The sequence below is a fragment of the Balaenoptera musculus genome, chromosome 7 (assembly GCF_009873245.2).
Source record: "Balaenoptera musculus isolate JJ_BM4_2016_0621 chromosome 7, mBalMus1.pri.v3, whole genome shotgun sequence".
In the NCBI taxonomy this organism is placed as follows: Eukaryota; Metazoa; Chordata; class Mammalia; order Artiodactyla; family Balaenopteridae; genus Balaenoptera; species Balaenoptera musculus.
The window spans coordinates 687,057-706,813 of NC_045791.1; the positions used below are offsets into that span (position 1 = coordinate 687,057).

At 49.2% G+C, this 19,757-nt stretch overlaps 1 protein-coding gene across 3 annotated transcripts in view; it reads left to right on the top strand.

Annotated features, from left to right (window-relative positions):
- RALB (RAS like proto-oncogene B) overlaps positions 1-19,757 on the top strand; it is a 67,672-nt gene that overhangs the window by 24,416 nt on the left and 23,499 nt on the right. The window contains exon 1 of one of the 3 annotated variants that reach the window (XM_036858078.1): positions 2,703-2,862. The exons of 1 other annotated variant lie outside the window; for it this stretch is intronic. The gene's annotated coding sequence lies outside the window, so the exon portion shown is untranslated. Of the gene's footprint in view, positions 1-2,702; positions 2,863-3,188; positions 3,582-19,757 lie in introns of those variants that run through there. One more of the 3 variants, XM_036858079.1, reaches the window with a different exon arrangement.

Consider the following 19,757-nt stretch of genomic DNA (forward strand, 5'->3'; position numbering starts at 1 on the left):
GCTGTTCAGGCCCTTGGCTCTGTGGGCAGTCAGGGTTCCCTTAGGAGAAGCTCAGCAGACAGGGGTGTCCCCTGAGACCAGACAGGAGCAGGCCCAGAGGCTCTGTGGCCGGTCACCTCTCAGGGCTCACCCCCCACGGGACACGTTCCTGGGCTGTGGCCTCTGTGAGACAGCCCTTCCAAAAGGGTCCTGCTGGTCCTCTCCGAATCCACCACGCTCAGCTGGGGCCTAGCATGTCCAGGAGCCGAGCAGATGTTCCTACTGGCCGAGTCCCAGGGGAATCCCTCCGAGTCCTGGGAGCTAAAGGAGGGGAGGCGGGGGCGGGGGGGTGGAATGGGGTAAGAGAGTTAGGGCAGCATTTCTCAGAAAGCCCACTGCCTCCATCCTGCGTGACATTCTGTTGCTAGTCACAGGAATGGCACTTACGCACCCAGGAAAGGTAAGGAAACTGCCTGTGGCCACTGTGGACCCTAGGGGTGTGGGCACAGGAAGCGCTGGTCGTCTCCACAGCCCTGATCCTGTTCCCTAAACTGCCCATTTCAGCTGGCCGGGCTGCGGGGAGCCGCTCCGCTGTCTAAACGTGCATCTGGTCAAACGACAACATCACAGCAGGTCGTTGCCACCGGGCTGCACACAGCACTGGCTGCACGACAGTGGTGCGCACACCCCAGACACCACGGGCCTCGGGACGAAATGCTGTCCCCGAGGTGGTTACGAGGGGCTTGAGTGCGCATCTTGGCCTCTGGCGGCAATCACGGTTGAAGCTAACATTTGTTAAGCGCTCATCAAGTTCCTAGCACTGTACCTCCCAAGAGCTCTACAGGTAATTGCATTTAAATCTTCACACCTGCAGGGCACAGGTGCTGCTCCTATGGGATGGCTGGGGAAACTGAGGCCCGTGGAGGCTAAGCAACTTCCTAACCACTGCTAGTTCTGTGAATCTGTGCTTCCTGATTCTAAACCTGTGCACATCATTGTTACTCCATAGGAAAAAGTTTGCACCTGATTCCCCTTCTAGGTTATAAATACTAGAGAGCTGACTTTTTAAAAAAATTTTTTTACCTTAAAGTTTATTTTATTGAAGTATAGTTGATTTACAATGTGTTAATTTCTGCTGTACAGCCAAACAATGATTCAAGTTATACATATACATATATATACATTCTTTTTCATATTCTTTTCCATTGTGGTTTAACAGGATATTGAATATAGTTCCCCGTGCTCTGCAGTAGGACCTTGTTGTGTATCTATTCTCTATATAATAGTTTGCATCTGCTAACCCCAACTCCCAGCCCACCCCTCCCCCACACCCTCCCCCTTGGCAACCACAAGTCTGTTCTCCACCTGGCTGTGAGTCTGTTTCGTAGATAAGTTCATTTGTATCGTATTTTAGATTCCACACATAAGTGATATCATATGATATTTGTCTTTCTCTCTGAGTTACTTCACTTAGTGTGATCATCTCTAGGTCCATAGAGAGCCTCCTTTTTTGAGAAGCCTCCTACCTTCTCTCTTATAGCACCTGGCAGAGTTTCTGTCATATAATTAGCAGGCAATATAAGCCTTTAATGCGTACGAGAAGCGTAAAACAGAACACTTAGGATAGTAGGGTAACACTAGGATATTCTGGTGACATGTTTTTTGTTAAGCCCGTTGCTTAAGACTAAGTTAAAGCTTCTGTGCTTTTTGATACAGCTCTTGGTAGAGGGCCTGATTCTGTTAGTTGCTTATAGATAGCAATGTAATCAAGGCACAAAGCCTCTCATATACCACACACAGCACCCTGATGTATAATTATCAACAAGGAAAGGATTAATTACACGGTGCTAGTTGCTGTGGATATCAAATTGAACAAGAGATAGTTTTCATCCCTAGAGATATAGAGGCGGGCATTTAAACAACTTATTGCCATACAGTGTGTGAGGGACGTGCCATGAGGTTTGTGTAGGGATCAGTGGGGCCATAAATCCTGCGGAGGCGAAGTGGAATGAGGGTAGGACTCAGCTCTAAGAAGAGGCAGTTAGGAAAATCAACCCAAACCCTATTTGCCTCGAAATTACAAGTTCCCGAGCCTTATGGGTGAAAACCCCGTCGGCCACGAGCTTACCCACTGAACTTCCGACATCGAGGCTACCGCTGGGGTGAGGATTCCGGCCCTCATACGTGACCTGGGCCAAGTCATTGAGAGGCCTTGGCAACCCCATTACTGCTAATGGGGTGTCATCAGCCTGGCGAGTGGTGGCGGCAGGCGGAGGTCCCGCCTCGGGAGCCCCGGGCCGGCGTCCAGACAGCCGCCTGGAGGCATCGTGATTTGCCTCGGTTTCTCCACATCAGGCCTGCCTTTCCCTTTTGCTTTCCAGGGCTCTGGCCTCGCCCTGACCTAAGCCCACAGCGGGAGCACCCCTGCCCGCCACGCCCAGAGTCCCCAGACCTGCTCGGATTCCTTCACTGGAGCAGTGGTCACGTGCAGCGCGTCAGCCGCCGACAGGAGGAAGTGGAGGTTGGCGTGGCCTGGGTGCCGAGCCCGCCCCTCCCGCCAGAGGCGGCTTCTCATTGGCGAAGCTTCCTCCTCACCCCGCCCAAGGCTGGGAAGCTCCGCTTCGGATTGGCTAGTAGGCTCCCGATGGGCGAGGCCTCCGAGGGACGGGAGGGAGCGGACGGCAGGGCGCGCTCTCGAGGGGCGGGGTTGCCTAGGCGACGCCGGGCGCGCGCTCGGGGGGTGGGGAAGCGAGCTGGCGGCTCAATGACAAATCGGCGGGGCAGGGCTGGGGTCCGGCCGCCACAGGAGGCGTAGGAGCGGGCGGGGCGGGTTTAAGGGCGGGGGCCGGTGCGGACTGCTAGGCGGCGCGGGAGAGGTCGCAGGTAAGGGTGTCCGTGCCCCGGCGGGGCACTGCGGGCGAGGTGGGTGGGGCGCGCGCGGGGGAGCGGGGGCGCGCCCCGGGCCGGGTGGCCCCTGGCTCCGGCTCTGCGCAGGGCTGTGGCCGGAGGGCGACCTGGGGGCGGCGGCCCCGCTCGAGCCGGGTGGGGGGGGGTCCTCCCAGACCCACTTGGGGCGGAGGAGATGGGGGCGGCGCCCCAGCCGCCCCACGAGTCCGCCGCTCCTTCCCTTGTCCCGCAAGTGGCCTCTGCCGCCACTTCCTGCCTTTCGGGCCTCCAGCCGAGGAGGGTCCACTTCCTCAGGCCCTTAGTCGCCGCTGTGGTCAGGGTGAGGCTGTGAATGTCGCGCAAACTTCTTAGCGCCTCAGGAGCTTGGCCGGGGACGCCCGGGGGCCGCGCTTCGGAAGTTGCGCGATCTGCTGCGTGTTGGGGTTGCTGCCGTCCTGGGGCTGAGCGCAAAGTTGTCCCCACCGCCCAGCTCCCTTCCGCGAGGGGCTGGCGCTGGGGCGGCTTCTCCCGGGGCGCACCCGGACCGGCCCGTGCGCCTCGTCTCGCCCCCGGTAGGTCTAGGAGGTCGTGTCCGTGGTGGGTCCAGACGCTGGTGCCGAGACAGCTGCGCCCAGGCTGCTCGTGGGAGCAGCGTCCGTTCTGTGCTCGTTTTCGGGTGAATTCTGGAAACGTTGGAACTTTGATGTTGCCTTCAGGTGAGTCTTCCGGAGAGAGGCTCTTGTGTCCCGCGCACTCGTTTAGAATTGCCATTGGGAGAGACTTGGCTGATGGCTCGTTGGAGTTATCTGTGACTTGGTTTCGTTCCTTGTAGAACAGTGAACGTTCTGCTTTGTCCCGGTTTCCTAACCTCATTTTTAATTTTTTTGGTTAGGTTTTGAGGATGGATAGTGGGCACTGATTGTCAGAGGGGATGGTGTATCCTTCAGGCGGGTAAATGACCCATATTTTAAGAAGAGCAGCAAGATTCTCGGATGTCAAAGTTGGAAACAATCTCAGGCAGTGTTCCGTCAACCTGGAACAGTATGATTGGAATGTCGACGTTCTCAGATGCGGGGTGAGCGGGAAAGGTAGCCTCGGATATTGGGAAGGACAGGAGGGCAAGGTGCGAAGACCAGGTTCTGAAACTTCACTCGTGGCGTGATCTTGAGCACAGCTTTGCACTTCTCTGTGCCGCGGAGTCCACAGCTGTAAAAAGGTGATAGTCGTTATCTTCCTTGTTAGGGTTCAACGGAGTAAGGAACGCTGGAGGCGTCCTTTGTGGCGGTGGGGGTTAGGGTTAGGGGTGGGAATAAGGCCAGGGACACACATCCCTCGTGTGTGGCTTCAGTTGCTACAGCTCGTCTTTCTCCTGCCCCATCTGGGTCTTCCCTTCCTTTTCTATTCATGTTATTTCCCATTGGAAACAGTGACTATTGTGACCCGAGGTGTCAGCAAGATTTCCCTATGCCCAAGGAGTAGAACCTTTCCCAGGGTTTCGTGTGGAAAAAAGCGGGGGAATAACTTATTAGATGTCTTTTGGGAATACGGGACTGGACACATAAAGATAGGAAAACAAGAATAGGGCCGCAAATGGGATCTCAGTGGGTCTTGGTAGAAGGTGGAAGAGGTGGAAAAGTTCTGATTTCTTGCCTTAATTCTTCAAGGTTCTTGCCTTGGTGGAAGATGGCTTGAGATTCTGGAAATGTTTAGACCACAGGGTTGAGATAATTCTTTGGGCTGCATCACCCAATCCCACAATAAGTCTTTGCATTCAGTTACTAAATTCTTACCCACCTAGAAACATAATTGGAGCCTCTTTCTGAAAGCTAAATGTGGAGACAGTGTAACGACCTAGAGCAACAGCCCCGGGAGGTCCTGGCAGCTCTTCTGAGGCTTCCGGTGCGACCTGTCTCAGGGTGGTAGCAAGAGTCCCACTTGTCACTGGCTCCAAATCCAGCTTGTCCTTGACTTACTGAGGTTACGTCCCGATAGACCCACCATAGGTTGAAAATATCGTAGGTCAAAGATGCATTTAATACGCTTAACCTGCTGAACCCCATCGCTTAGCCTGGCCCACCTTAGACCTGCTCAGAGCACCCCCATTGCCTCCAGTTGGGCAGAATCACCCAAAACAAAGCCTGTCCTATAACAAAGTGTTGAATATCTCAGGTAGCTTATTGCATTCTGTACTCAGAGTAGAAAACAGACCGGCTCTGTGGGTATGGAGGGTACGGACTGGTCCTGTCTGAGCTCTTCCCCCTTGTGATCCTGTGGCTGATGGGGGCTGTGGGCCAGCATCACAGAGAGGAATTTTTTTTTTTATTTTAGTTATTGAAGTATAGTTGGTTTACAATGTTGTGTTAGTTTCAGGTGTACAGCAAAGTGAAACATATATATGTGTGTGTATATGTTTTTCAGAATCTTTTCCATTGTAGGTTATTACAAGATATTGAGTAGACTTCCCCGTGCTGTACAGTAGGTCCTTGTTGTTCACCTGTTTTGTATAGAGTAGTGCGTATACGTTAATCCCAAACTCCCTAATTTACCTCCCCCTGCCTCTCATCCCCCACCTGCTATCCCCTTTGGTAACCATAAATTTGTTTTCTATGTCTCTGGGTCTGTTTCTATCTTGTAAATAAGTTCATTTGTATCATTTTAAAAAAAGACTCCACATATAAGTGGTATCATATGATATTTGTCTTTCTCTCTCTGACTAACTTCACTTAGTATGAGAATCTCTAGGGCCATCCATGTTGCTGCAAATGGCATTATTTCATTCTTTTTTAAGGCTGAGTAATATGCATTGTATATATGGACCACATCTTCTTTATCCATTCATCTATTGATGGACACTTAGGTTGCTTCTTGGCTACTGGAGTAAATAGTGCTGCTATGAACATAAGGTGCCAGTATCTTTTTGAATTATCGTTTTCTCCGGATATATGCCCAGGAGTGGGATTGCAGGATCATATGGCAACTCTATTTTCAGTTTTTTAAGGAACCTCCATACGGTTCTCCATAATGGCTGCACCAACTTACATTCCCACCAACAGTATAGGAGGGTTCCCTTTTCTCTGCACCCTCTCCAGCATTTATTATTTGTAGACTTTTTGATGATGGCCATTCTGACCGGTGTGAGGTGGTACCTCAATGTAGCTTTGATTTGCGTTTCTCTAATAATTAGCGATGTCGAGCATCTTGTCACGCGCCTATTGGCCATCTGTACGTCTTCTTTGGAGACGTGTCTATTTAGGTCTCTGCCCACGCAAGAGGGTATCTTACCACATATTGCTAGCCCAGGAAAAGATCAAAATCCAAAATTTGAAGTAGATTTCTACTGAATGCGTATCTCTTTTACACCATCATAAAGTTGAAAAATCGTGGGTCACATCCTAAGTTGGGGGCTGCCTGTACAGAACATACAGCCTGTTGGATGTTTTTCTAAAGTGAATGCATGTTGCTGAGGAGTCTGAATGAAAGGGACCTGAGTACCAGAGAAATGGAGCCCTTCCCGCATCATGCAGAGGGGGCCTGGGTGGGCGAGGAGGAGGAGGGAACCTGATACTTACTGAGCATCAGCTGTCTGCTCGCACAGACTCCCTGATCTAACCAATACCAGATAAGTATCTGGCCTTGGAGATTTGACCATGAGCTGTGTCCTTTAGCTCCTCAGTTCTTTTGGTTCCTAGGAATACAAATATGGGTGTGCACGTGTACATATTGGATGTTCCAAAAAGTAGAGGGGCCAAGCAGACACGAGGGCAGGGCATGTGAGCTTTTGGGTGGGTGAGAGTGGAAAGAAAGACGAAGAGAATGTGGATGCTGAGTGTCAAAGAGGGAAGGTACGTGTGGTTCCTATAGCAACTGCAAAATACCAGCCGGGTCTCAATTTCAAGTTTATGTTACTCTAAAAAAAAAAGTAAGTGCTTATCATTTTCCTGAGTGTTCTCTGTCATGGTTGTAGACCAATCTTTGGGGAGTTTTTGCCTTTTAAAAAATCGAAGTCTAAATGCAGAAACAGGTGCTATTAATAGATAATGGCTAATACATTGTTGTCTTTGTTGCTTTTGTCAGTGCTTCGTGGGCAATATGTATACAGTATGATTTAGGCCCACTAGATTGGGAATCGACATACAAAATATTGAGTTAGGTCTCATCCAAATTAAAACATTCCAAGCTATGTAATTTTGCTTAGTATATGGCATGAGTTGAAGGAAATAGAGTAGTTTGGTGCTGTGTGGCTGCCTGCCTCAAAAGTTTGTCTGTCTTTTGAGTGAATTTTCTACTGCTGTGTAATAAATTGGCCCAGACTTAGCAGCTTGAAACAACAGACATTTATGATCACATAGTTTCTGAAGTTCAGGATCTGGGAGCAGCTCGGCTGGGTGCTCTGGTTCAGAGTTTCTCCCGAGGTTGTGATCACTGCCCCGAGATGGGGGACTCACATGCCTGTGGCCTGGGGGCCTCAGTCCTCACCACGTGGCCGCTCCACAGAGCTCTGCACAACCTGGGTGCTCACCTTCTCCCCGGGGCAAGTGACATGAGAGAGAGAGAGAGAGAGAGAGAGAGAGAGAGAGAGAGAGAGAGAGAGAGAGAGAGGAGGATGATCACGATGGAAACTGCCGTGTCCTGGGATCTCCTCTTGGAAGCCATGTGCCATCCCTTCTGCCAGCACATGGGCCAGCCTGGTGCAGTGTGGGAGTGGGCTGCCCTGGGGAAGCCTGAGGGCCACTGGCATTCTTGGAGGCTAACTCCCACAGTTTCCTTTTGAAGGTTTTGTTTCATGTGCTTCCTGAAGTTTGTACCATAGGAGATTAAAATGCAGCTGGAGTTTTTACTATTCTAGAAACTTTTCATATTATACTTGAAACGTCATGTTCTTTCTCTGCTCCTTCATTGTCAGATGCTAGGATTAATTAGCCAAATATGCAGTAGCTTTGGAAATTAGAAATTAAAATCTCGCTAGTCCCTAAACAAAATGGAACAGCTGAGTTTTTTTTAAACCCTGGAACAAATTGGTAAAAAATTATTGCCAAAATGATCTCCCTGATGAGCAGCTTAAAGTCAGTCATTAATCATCTGTGTATTTTTAAAAAATAAAACTCACTGGCAAAGTAGCTGAAAAAATCTTGGAGAATCTGGGTGATGGACACAAGGCTGTTTATTAAACGCTTCTTCCTGTCTTTATGTGTGCGTGAAACTTTCCACAATAAAAAGTTTTTTTGAAAAAGAGGGAGGGAGAAAAGAGGCATAATCACAGGAAAAAGTTTTCTAGAGCCCTGACGCTAAGACCAATAAATAAACTATGGCATTCCGGGGGAAAAAAAAAAGCCTCTCCTCCAATTACCATAAAGCTTTGGACAATATTTCTCTGCTTAGCAATTCTTCATTTCTCTTTTGAAACCCTAATACATTTAGCTTCTAGATGAAATCTTTCTGGAGTGTCCATACGTGGAGAGAAGAATTTAGGGATCCTGAGACGGAAGCCTGAGTCAGTGACCTCCAGGTTTCTTTCCGTCTCTAAAAATTCTATGATTCTAGTACTTTCATGTAACAGATATCCTTTGACTCGAGCATATTTATAACAAGAGGCTTCATAACTCATGTTAAATTGTAACTTCAGCAAATGAAGTCTTCTGAGAATCGCTTCTGTTCATTCCAGCCCAGTTCAAGGCTGTTGGACTCATGAGGAGGCCAAGTGGAAAAGTCAGCACAATTTGCCGTTCCTCTCTTCCTATTTTTGGCTCTTTTCCCATCCGCTGCCCCAGTTTATGAGCTAGTGTCTTACTTTCCTTTATCCTGCCGTTTATCCTCTCCCGTTGTCCCCTCCTTCCTCCTGCCAGTCAAAACAGGAAAAGATGGGTGGCCAGTCAGCCGTTGTGGAGTAGCTGATCCCATCGTTAGGACTGGATTTCAGCCAGCGTGGTACCTCTCCTCACCCTTGCATATTAGGCCTTTTTTAAATCTCAAATTGCATATGTTCGTTCTGTAAAGTCTGCCGTTTTTTTAACTCCTAAAGGGGTTCTACACCCGACTCCAAGGTGGGGTGGGTGAGGGCACACCACTGAGAAGCCCTCTGCCACCAGCGGGGCGTCCTTCATTTCAACCCGACCGTGACACTCTCTACCCAGGGGTAGCGCCAGACTCCACAGCTCAAGGGCTCAGTCCCGCAGGACTGGCGCCGCTTCAGACACCAGTCGCGGGTCCAGGTCGTCACCTGTGCTTCCGACCAAGCGGCTACAGATCGGAGGTCCCCGTGACACCCTGATTGGGTTTCAGGTGCCAGGTCGTCACCTGCGCTCCTGACCAACTGGCTATAAACCAGAGGTTCTCACCACCCCCTGATTGGGTTCAGCTAATTTGCAGGAGTGGCTCACGGAACTCAGGAAGCCCATTTACTCACTGGATGACCAGCTTGTTACAAAGGATGTGAATCAACAGCCAGGTGAAGGGGTGCACAGGGTGAGGTCCCAAACACAGGAGCACGTGTCCTTGTGGAGTTTGGGGCCCCCCACCGTGGCACGTGCCACCGCGCGCTCTGGTTCTCCCACCTGGAAACTCTCCTCAGCGCCTTCTTTTCGGTTCTTATGGAGGCGCCGTCACACAAGCATGGCTGATTCAATCACTGGCCATTGGTGACTGATTCAACCTCTAGCCCCTCCCTCCTCCCCAGAAATCAGGGGGTGGGGCTGAAAGTTCCAGCCCTCTTTTCAAGGCTGGTTCCCCCGGCGTCCTCAGGTGCCTCCCCCGAGTCCCCTCATCGGCCTAACCCAGTTGTGGTGGGAAGGGGCTTGTTGTGAACAACAAGACGCTCACATCACCTTTATGGCTCTGAATCGTTTTCTGGAACTGAGGACAAGTGACCAAACATAACAAAAGGTGCTCCCCTTGCTCTTATCATTCAGGAAGTTCCAAGGGTTCTGGGAGCCGTGGGCCAGAAGCTGTGGACAAAGACCAAAGACGTATGAGAACTATAATTAGGTCATCTGAATGACCGCATATATATTTCTCATAACTCACAGTATCATAACCTGCTAACTGGTGTAAAGCCTGTCCACCATCCCCGTGTCCACTGTCATTCCCTTAGGCCAGGCCTGCTGCATCTGCCCCATCTGCTCTGGGCCACTCTGCTTTTCCACACTGTAGCTACAATGATCTTTTCAACTTGCAAGTCTGATTTTGTCACCCATTTGCCTGTAACACTTGGAAGGCTTTTCCGTGCACTCAGCAGAAAGTCTAAAATCCCTAAACTACTGGGCCTACTGGCCCTTACTTTCCTCTCTACCTTCATCTCATGCCAGGCTCCGCCTCTTTCTTTCTGCTCCAGGCAGCCACGTGGATCTTTCTTCAGTTGCCTGAGCGTACCGTGCTTCCTCTTGCTTCGGGTCTTCCTAAAAGCCAGATGAGGAAAGGGTAGAGCGCGTGGAAGGGGTCCTGGGCAGGACAGTACTTGGCCTGTGCTGGGAGCTGAAGAAAGGCACACTGGCTGGGGGAAGGCCGGTGCAGGGTCTTGGGGGTGACGGTGGGTGGAGGGTTTGGGTTTCATTCATGGTGAACACGCGTCTACTTGTAGGGGCTTTTGTTTGCAGCAGGGGCTGTGTGGAGAAGAGGCTGTGGACAGGCTGAAGTGGCGATGAGAGGCCAGTGAGCAGGTCGTGGCTGGTCAGTGGTTGGTGGCTGGCTCTGGGCTCTGGAAGCAGATGGCTTTGGAGTGGGACTTGGAGGTGGAATCAGTAGAACTGGTCGTGAATTGAGGCGGCGGAGGGGCAAGAGGGGTCACAGGTGACTCCTGGGTTTCTGGTGGTAGTGATGAGTATGGCTGGCTATGGGGAATCATGGAGAAGGAGCAGCTTTTAAGGGGGGAAGAATCAAGAGTTCTCTTCTGGGAACGTTAAGCTGGAGATGCTTGTGAGAGCAGGGAGAGGTGGCCCAAGGCAGAGGAGGTGAAGGCGCCTGGAGGTCAGGAGAGCGCCCTGGGCTGCGTCCTGAGAGTTTGGGGGCTACAGATAAAGCTGCTGAGACGGATGAGATCCCCACAGGGGAGAGTGGGGAGGTGAGGGGGAAGGCTGAGCTCTGAGGAGGACTGACACGGGAAGCCAGGTAGAGGAGAAGGACCTGACGGGACCCCCTGCCAGGGGAGCAGCAGGGCCGGGGGGCCGCAGTGCCCGGGGGGCCGTGTCTGCAGGTCTGCAGGGAGATGCAGAGGGCTCTTCGCTTGGCCTGCTAGGCGCCTTCCCCTTGCTGGGCACACTTCTGTCTCAGCGGCTGCACCCTCGTGTTTGAGAGGACCGGAGAGGAGAAAGAGAACTTTAGCTGGAGTCTGCAGCATGGAGTTTATCGGCGACCTTGACGGGACGGTCTCGCTGAACTTGTGCTGGGGGAGGGTGCAGGGTCAGAGCGGATTCGTACGGAGGGAAGAAGCACAAGGCCCTGCTGCTCAGAGGGGCTCTGTGGCGGGAGCAGTGTCTCGGCGGCGCTGGCAGAACCGAGTCCTGGGCTCCACCCCAGACCTGCCGAGTCAGAATGTGCGTCTGAACAAGATGCCCAGGGAATCTGCCCGAGAGGCACGGGCACAGGTAGCCAGGCCCGCAGAGAAATTGTGTCACTGGCCAGAGGGGCGTACGGGGACCAGAGGGGCGTACGTGTTTAGGACGAAGGTTAAACAGAACCGTCTGTATGCTGTGGGGGAGGGTCCCGTAGGGAGGCGAAGGCTGACTCGCGATGCAGGGAAAGGAGGGTGACGGCAAAGGGCCGCTCTGGGGCGAGGGGGCAGCACGGAGTCCGGAGCCTGCGTGGAGGGCTGGCCTGCAGGAGCCCGGGAGGAGGTGGGCGTGGATGCCGGCGGCTGGGGATTGGGAGGCGGAGCAGTGGGGCGGCGTGCCCGGTGGCCTCTGTTTGGGGAAGATGAGGTAAGGCACTGGGGCAGAGCGAGCGTGGGGAGGGCCTGGGGAGCCTCCCAGGGAGATTTCTAGGAAGCGGGGAGTGCATGCCCGTTCCGCTTTGTGACCCTAAACGCCCGGCCTGTGACGTTTCCTGAGGCTGGTTGCGTGGCTTGCTTTCCCGCTCCGGCAGCAGGAAGGGTGGTGAGCGGGAGGGAGAGGCTGCGGGGTCTCTGCCGGGGAAGGAGGGGCGTGGGCCCGGGGGAAGGTGCTGGAGGCCAGGGCTCTCGTGTCCAGAGGCAGAGAGTGACGGCGGGCCGGCACGGGAGCCGGTGAGCTAGCGGGGTGGAGGCCGGGGCTGGCCCGTTGGAGGACACGACTCTGATGGCGGTGCGCTGCCGTGGCTTAGCTTCGGCTCCTCGGCCAGTTTCTTTCTCAAGACTTTCTAGAATATCAGAGTGATACCCCAAAGGCGAAGTCCTTACTCAGAGCCAGGTATCGCGATAGGGGTTTTCTCGTTTCTTGATAATGACCCGGAGGATACAGATCTCCTGTGTATTTTATGCATCACACGGAGGCTGAGAAAGGCAACTTAACCAAGGTCGTTAGCTCCCTAATGGCAGGCTCCAGACTTCAAGTTGAGCGGCTTTTTCTCCTGATCCACACTGCAGTTGGTATATAGCTACTTTTTAAAAAGTTGTGGTGAAATATACATGACATAAAATTTACCATTTTGACATTTTTTGCGTGTACAGTTCAGTGGCGTTAAGTACATGCACGTTGTTGTGCGGTCATCACCACTGTCCAGACTCCTAAGCACTTGCATCATCCCATCTGAAACTCGGGGCCCATTGGACACTAAGCCCATCCTCCTGGCCCTGGGCCCCGGCCCCCGGCCCCCGGCCCCCGCTGGTCTGCTTCTCATCTCTATGACTCTGACTGTTCCAGGGCCCTCAGATAAGGGGAATCGCAAGGGGTTTTTCTTTTGTGGGAGCTTATTTCACTCAGCCTAATGTCTTCAAGCTTCATCCATGTTGGCATATGTCAGAATTTCATTCCTTTTTAAGGCTCCATAATATTCTACTGTATGATGGGCCACATTTTGTTTTCCGTTCATCCATCGATGGACACTTGGGTTGCTTCCACGTTTTAGCTATTGTGAATAATGCTGCTCTGAACACGGGTGTACAGATATCTATTCAGGTCCCTGCTTTCCGTTCTTTGGGGTGTATAATAACTGCTTTTTGTTGTACGTTTCCTCTCAGGTCTGTGTTTTATTGATAGAGCTTGTGCTCGAGTTGCGTCTGCATTTCTGTCTCTTGATGAGCTTTCTGATCCACGAATTCCAGGACTTCGCACCACGTCTGAAGGCCTCTCCCAGCCCAGCCCAGCCCACTCACGGAGCAGCACAGTGTCCAGCTCAGGGTGGGGATGCTGAGGCAGGACGGCTGGGTGGCCACTCCCAGCCCTGCCACCGACCAGTTAAGTGACCTTCCAGGTCACATAGCTCTGTCTGCGTGCATGTGATGTGCTAGCAGATAATGCAGGAGTGGTGGTAGCACATCTCTAAACAGGATCTTATTTGGGTTAGTCATTCGGGACGGGGCCGTGTACACGCTAGTTCCAGACTTGACCTTCAGCTGTCGGGAAGTGAAGCAGCTCCCTGTCTCCACGGTGGCCTGTGCAGGTGGAAGGAGCTCAGGTCTAAATTGGTGGCCCGCTCCAAGGCCAGTGAGATCCCCAGATTCCCTGGGGGGTGAGGGCCTGGTGGGAGAGGTCTTTATTTCAGAAATAATCACACGTTCTTAAACAACCAGAGCTTGCCAATTACCCTCCACCATTTCTTATTGCTTAGCTTGTAGTTCAGCAGAGTCATCCTTCAAGGGAATACACTTCGCAGAGTTTACCAGTTACCACTTGTCCTTTTGAGGCCTCCCAACCCAGACGGAGAACTTGCTTTTCTTATCCACCACGGATTGAGCATCTCCTAAGTGCCAGGCACACGGCACACAGGATGAATGGGCAGCTCTCGGTGTCTCTGCGGGACAGACCTCATGCAGTGCAGCAGTGGGTGGTGTTGACAGGCCTGGGAGCCTGCGTAGACTGGGAGGGTCAGCTAAGCTGGGCGGCGGGCTGTCCAGGAAGGTGGGGGAGGAGATATTCAGGCGGCCACTCCATCAGGAGGAAGGAACATGTGCCCAGAGGTACAGACCAGAGGCAGGTGCTTATGAGGAGTAACTCAGAGCTGTCTGGCTTTGTGTTAGTTAATTGAGTTTGTTTGCGTTTAAGGTTGGTTTTTCCCCCTCCCCCTTTGGTGGGAGAACGGATAAAGAGATATGCTTTAGGGAACAGAAACACCTAAAACAAATTTCCTTAGGCACACGGGAGCACTAAGTTGTTTTGCAGATCTAATTTCAGAAGAAAAAAAAAACAGCAAAAACTTGGAAAGGAACTTAGACCATTTAATTCAACTTCCTTATTTTCATAGACATGGAAACTGAGTCACACCTGCATGGGAAGATAAAAATGTTCTATTCCCGGTGCTGGGGGCAGTAGCAGCTACACACAGGGAGGGCGCCCTGGAGTTTCCTTCTCTGAGTCAGTACACGTGGGAAAGGCTGAGACTACAGAGAGAAACTGAGCGCTCTGATGACTGCAGTTGTTTCCTGCCAGGACCGGCACTCCTGGAGTCCCCGTTCGTGAAAAGCAGTAAGAACGTGCAAATTTACCAGCTAGAGAAGTCCATACCAAGTATCTTTGTTTGCTAGAAAGATTTGCGGGAGGGCTCAGCCGCGGCCCCCGTGAGTCTGTGGCTGTGGAGACCCCTGGCTGGGTGACCAGCAGCCCCTGGAGCTCAGGTGCTCAGAGCAGCTGTCCTGCCCTTCCCGTCACCTGGCCGTCCAGGTTCAGCTGTCCCCTGCAGGGGCCTGGGCTCCCTTCCGAGAGGCAGATCGGGTACGAGACGGCCAGTCAGAAAGGTCGCTGCCAACCAGATAGCAATCACATGACCATAAGTGCTCATTTAAAGCAGTGGGTGAAATGATGAGACTCTTAAAGAGTATTGAAATAACAACCTTAAGAGATTAAAATTCTTTAGTGACAAATTCTCAAACCTTAAAAAATATAAACTAATGTTATCCGCTTGTCAAACTTTGCTTTTGAAATAAGGAAGTAGTGGCTTAACAGTTTTTAGGCTTTTGACCATAAGTATCTGAAATAAGATATGAATGAATCCCCAAGTGTCAAGTTTACGCCATGCGCTAGATTTCACACCACAGTGTGGGTAAAATCCATGTTATTTAGGTTGCAGCATGATTTATGTGATGATAAAAGGGAAATATCCCTACAGTGGCAGGATACAAGAAGGAAAGGCAGCTCTGGGGCCTGCCCTCAGGGAGCTTCAGTTATTGTGGAATGAATAGCAAAAAGCAAGTAAGTGGGAAATAAGAAAAGAACTGCAGGCTGGGGTCAGGGCAGTGAGAGGCGCAAAGGGCAGAGGTGGGGGATGTGAGGGCTGCCTGAGGCCGGGTGGTCCAGGAGGCCTCCCTGAGGACGGGTGGTCCAGGAGGCCTCCCTGAGGACGTGATGTGAATGTGGAAGCCCACAGGACAAGGAATCGAGTCTGAGCGTTGACTGCGAGAGGCCTGAGGTTGGGAGGGGGGCGATGGTTGGGGCAGAGTAGCGGGCCACGAGGTTGGAGAGGGGAGACCCACGACGGGAGAGCAAGTTCTGGTCCTGGCGGCATCGTCCTGGTCCCTGGACATCGGCTGTGTGAGCCGATCGGTGACTTTTCTGCTTAAGCTACTTTCACCTGGGGCTTCTGTCACTGTGGACAAGAGTCCTAGACATACAAGGGGCAGAGCAGTGGGCTTCCCTGGAAGCTCCTTCGGCTGTATGTAGAGTTCACGCTTTATTCATTCAGGAGGAAGTGCTTCTGTGTCGTGTATTTCCCCCCCGGCCCTGCCTGGGTCTCAGTCCCTGGACTTGAGTTGTTTGTGTACTTTCGAAGCCAGGTGTGCTGTCACCTGGTGCCCTCAGTGGGAAGGGACAGAAGTGTCAGGTAAGCAGCCTCACACCCAGAGGGCTTTTTTTCTAATTGAAGTAGAGTTGATTTACAATGTCATGTTAGTTTCAGGTGTAGAGCAAAGTGATTGAGATCTATATCTATATATTCTTTTTCAGATTCTTTTCCATTATAGGTTATTATGAGATAACCTATAGCTCCCTGTGCTGTACACACACATGGTAAAAGTCTATGCTTTCCCAAGAGAAACAACCTTTAAAAAATTTTCTTTCTCGTTTACTCGGGGCTCCCCTATTTCTGAAGACTTTAAAACTTCAGTGTGAATATATGGAGATGGCTGTAGTACTTGAATTTGCAGAACAGAAGTTAAATAGAAGAGTCTATGATGACTAAGACTCTCTAGTTAGGAGGTGAATATGAAGAGGAAAAGCATTCACTTGATGGGCTGAATGAAAAATAAAGAGATCGTCTCTAGGGATGACATCAGAGAGTTAAGCAGTGATAGTTCTCATCTCCATCGAGATACTAGAAACTCAGGAAAATAATTTTGAATCAGTTTGTGAAAAGTGAATCAATTTTCTTAAGATAGCAATGAACTATGGCCCTTGCAAAAACAAAGGTGGTAGAACAGTGTTATCTGTGAGACTGTCAGCTAATAGTCATTAGAAAATAAGAATTCCAGCTGAAGTTAGATTCATGGTTCCAGCCAGATGACTATTCTAATTGCTGTGGAATTAAGGTGATAACTGATTCACTTTGTTATAAAGCAGAAACGAACACACCATTATAAAGCAATTATACTCCAATAAAGATGTTAAAAAAAAAAAGAATTAAGGTGAGAAAATGGCTCCCATCTTAGTTAATTCATTCAATTAATATTTAAATATGTTTTCTGTGATAGGTAATGGGTGAAATTGTGGTAAACAAAATACAGACTCTGTTCTCAAAGAACTCAAAATTTGGGATGGTTTTCAATCTAGGTGTGAATTGGAATCACCTGGACAGCCTGAGCACCTAGGTTTCCATGTGCCTAAATTGGAATCTCTAGGGGAGTGGGACCCAGGCACCTATATCTTTGTCCTCATTATTTTAAAAAACTTTTTAATGTGGAAATTTTCAAATATATATAAAAGTACAGAGACTAATGTAATCAACTACCTTGTATCTGTCAGTCAGCTTCAACAGTTTATGATCAGTTTATGGCTAATCTGATTTCATCTACATCCCTACTTCCTCTCTTCCCCCTTGATAACTTTGCAACAAATCCCATATATCATTTAGCTTCTTTTGTAATGAGGTTAAATGTAGTCACTTGAAATTTTTTTTGAAGAATAATTCCTTAATATTATCAAATTCAGCCAGTGTTCAGAATTCCCCAGTTTTCTTGTGTGTGTGTTTGTTCAAACTGGGATCCACATAAGGCATGTATTTCAGTCAGTTGATACGGCTCTTAGGTGTCATAATTTACAGGTTCCCTCTCCATCTTTCTTTTCTCTTGCACTTTATTTGTTGAAGAAACTGGGTGGCTTATTCCACAGAGCTTCCTACAGTCTCTGTGTTGCTGATGGTGTGTCCGTGTGGTATGTTCAGCATATTCCTCTGTCTCCTGCACCTCTGGTAAATCAGTAGTTAGATTTAGAAGCTTTTTTGTCAAGACTACATCATTGATAATTATGTGTCTTTTTCAAGGTGTCAGGTTGTCTCTTTTTGTAATGTTAGCAGCCATTGATACTAGATTTCTTAACTCATGAGGAGTTGCAAAATGGTGATAGCCCCAATTCCATCATTCCTTGATTAGTTAGAATATTTTGTAAAGGGAAACTTTGCTTCATCTATTATTTGGTCACCAGTTAGTACAGTTTATATAGGAGAAGCAAGATACCTTTTTAATTCTTTCCCTTAATTTACCAATTTTTTTTTTTTGAGAATATTGGGGGCATTGTACATGAGGTTGGAAAATGGCCTCTCAAAGATTTAATTTACCAATTTTTAAAATAATGAGTTGTTTAACTAGTCCTCCAAAGGTGACGAATAGGTGCTTTTTTAGTTTCATTGTGAACAAATTAGATGTGTTTCAATCCATTGCAGTTATTATCTTTATTGATCTTTAATTGTCCATCTTTGACCCATCTCTTCAACTTGGCTTCTGAGCATGTGTGTGTGCCTGTGCTTGCACAGGTGTGCATTTAAAAATTCTTATTTTTGTAGCTAACAGCATTTATTGCTAAACTACAAAAAGAACCTCTGGGTAGGGCTGCCACTTTAATTGCTTACCTTCTAGAATCAGTGTTCACAATAGAACAATCAGGAGACATTTCCTTAATGGAACGTGGATGAGAAATGTGCCATAGTACGTGTTATGGAAAATTATTTAAAATGTGTCCTCATTTTTATTTCTTAAAACTCTTCCCTCATCGTTCATTCATTCTTTACACGTTCTCTGGGCATTTCTAGGTCTCTGATTCACTGCAGGCCCTGGAGGCACACATAGGAATAAGACACTACCTACCTATCTGTCCAGGGAGTGCGTGTGAGACTGTTTACTAATAACCACAAGTTTGTGTTTTGTCATTAAAAGGATAGGGATGTAGGGGTTCAGTGCTGTCAGTTCCTATTCTCACACACATGCACACGCATATATATAGTCATTTTGTCACAACGATGTATAATTTGGTGTTAGGTGCTAGGAAATAGGAAGGCTGCATGTCGACTTTCAGTGTTAAGGGAAATGATGTCCCCTGAGTAGACAGTGTCACTGTGCTTTTCTTTGTCATTATTCAGCATTTACAGCCGCTGCAGTCTGTTTCCTGTGTTCCTTCGTATTTGAGAGTGCTGTTTTTTTGGGGGGAGGGTCCTTCATGACCTAATTTAGATCGGATTGTTCCTGATTTGGATCGTAACAGGAAGTGGTATGAACAGTTGGGATTCGTCTTGACACTTAGAATAGTGCTGCTTGTTAAAATGCAGAGTCTGATTCATAAATAATCTATGGAGACACTTTAAGACCATGAAAAGTATCCTGTTCCTCATCTAAATCTCCCCTTTAGCTTTAGCATCTTACTAATGATTCTTGCCTGAACCAGTCTTTACTCTGATAGTTGCAAAACGTTGGGGTTTTTTCCGCTTTCGCTCGCTGCATGCTTATCAGTCAGCCTTTGGTGTTCTGCTCTAAGCAGGAGCCCTCCTGTGTCTCCCTTTGTTTGTTTACTATTTACGATAGGTATGGATTCATGAATACCTTGTTTTTCAGTGGTTTGTTTTCATTACTGTCCTTAATTATTTTGGTGCTTAGATTGTCCCAGATTTAGGATTGTCTTCCATTTTGATGATTTAAAGGACTAGAAACTTGAATAATATTCTGAGAGACTTAAATATTATGATGATGGCCTATTAGTAATATCCAGGTTACCACCTTCAAGTCATATTATCTGGAGAAAAAGTGCTAAATGCAATTCTTTGCACGTGTACAGTGTTTGATTGTTTCCCGTGCGCTTTTGTGTACCACGTTACCCAGGACAGGTGAATTTTATGAGGACTGAAGAGTACTTTTCTTCTACATTTTCAAATTCTCGTTTGATTTTCATGACAACCCTCTGATACAGACAAGGTTGACTCTACCTACTGATTTGTTCTCTCCCAGCTTAAGTTTAACAAGAGACTAATGACTGTATTAGCCCATGGGATTGGGGGGCAGTAGAAGCCACACACACTTGCGTGGTTTATGTATCTATACCGTGATTTGCGTTCAGAATGTTACTTCTCAGGGGAATGTGTGTGCTTGTATTTGAATCAGTGCTAAGTGGTAGAGAGCCCCCTCTAATATTAGTGTGTCCTATAGAAATTACGTAGGAAAACCATTTCCCAGCTCTTTTGTCTCCTTGCCAAGCTACCTAAATGAAGCTGTCTTGGTTTTCTGTACGGGAGGGAACGTGTTCATTCTTCCCCATGCCTTACAGTTAGGTTGGGCTGGGGGACCCACCTGCAGTGGC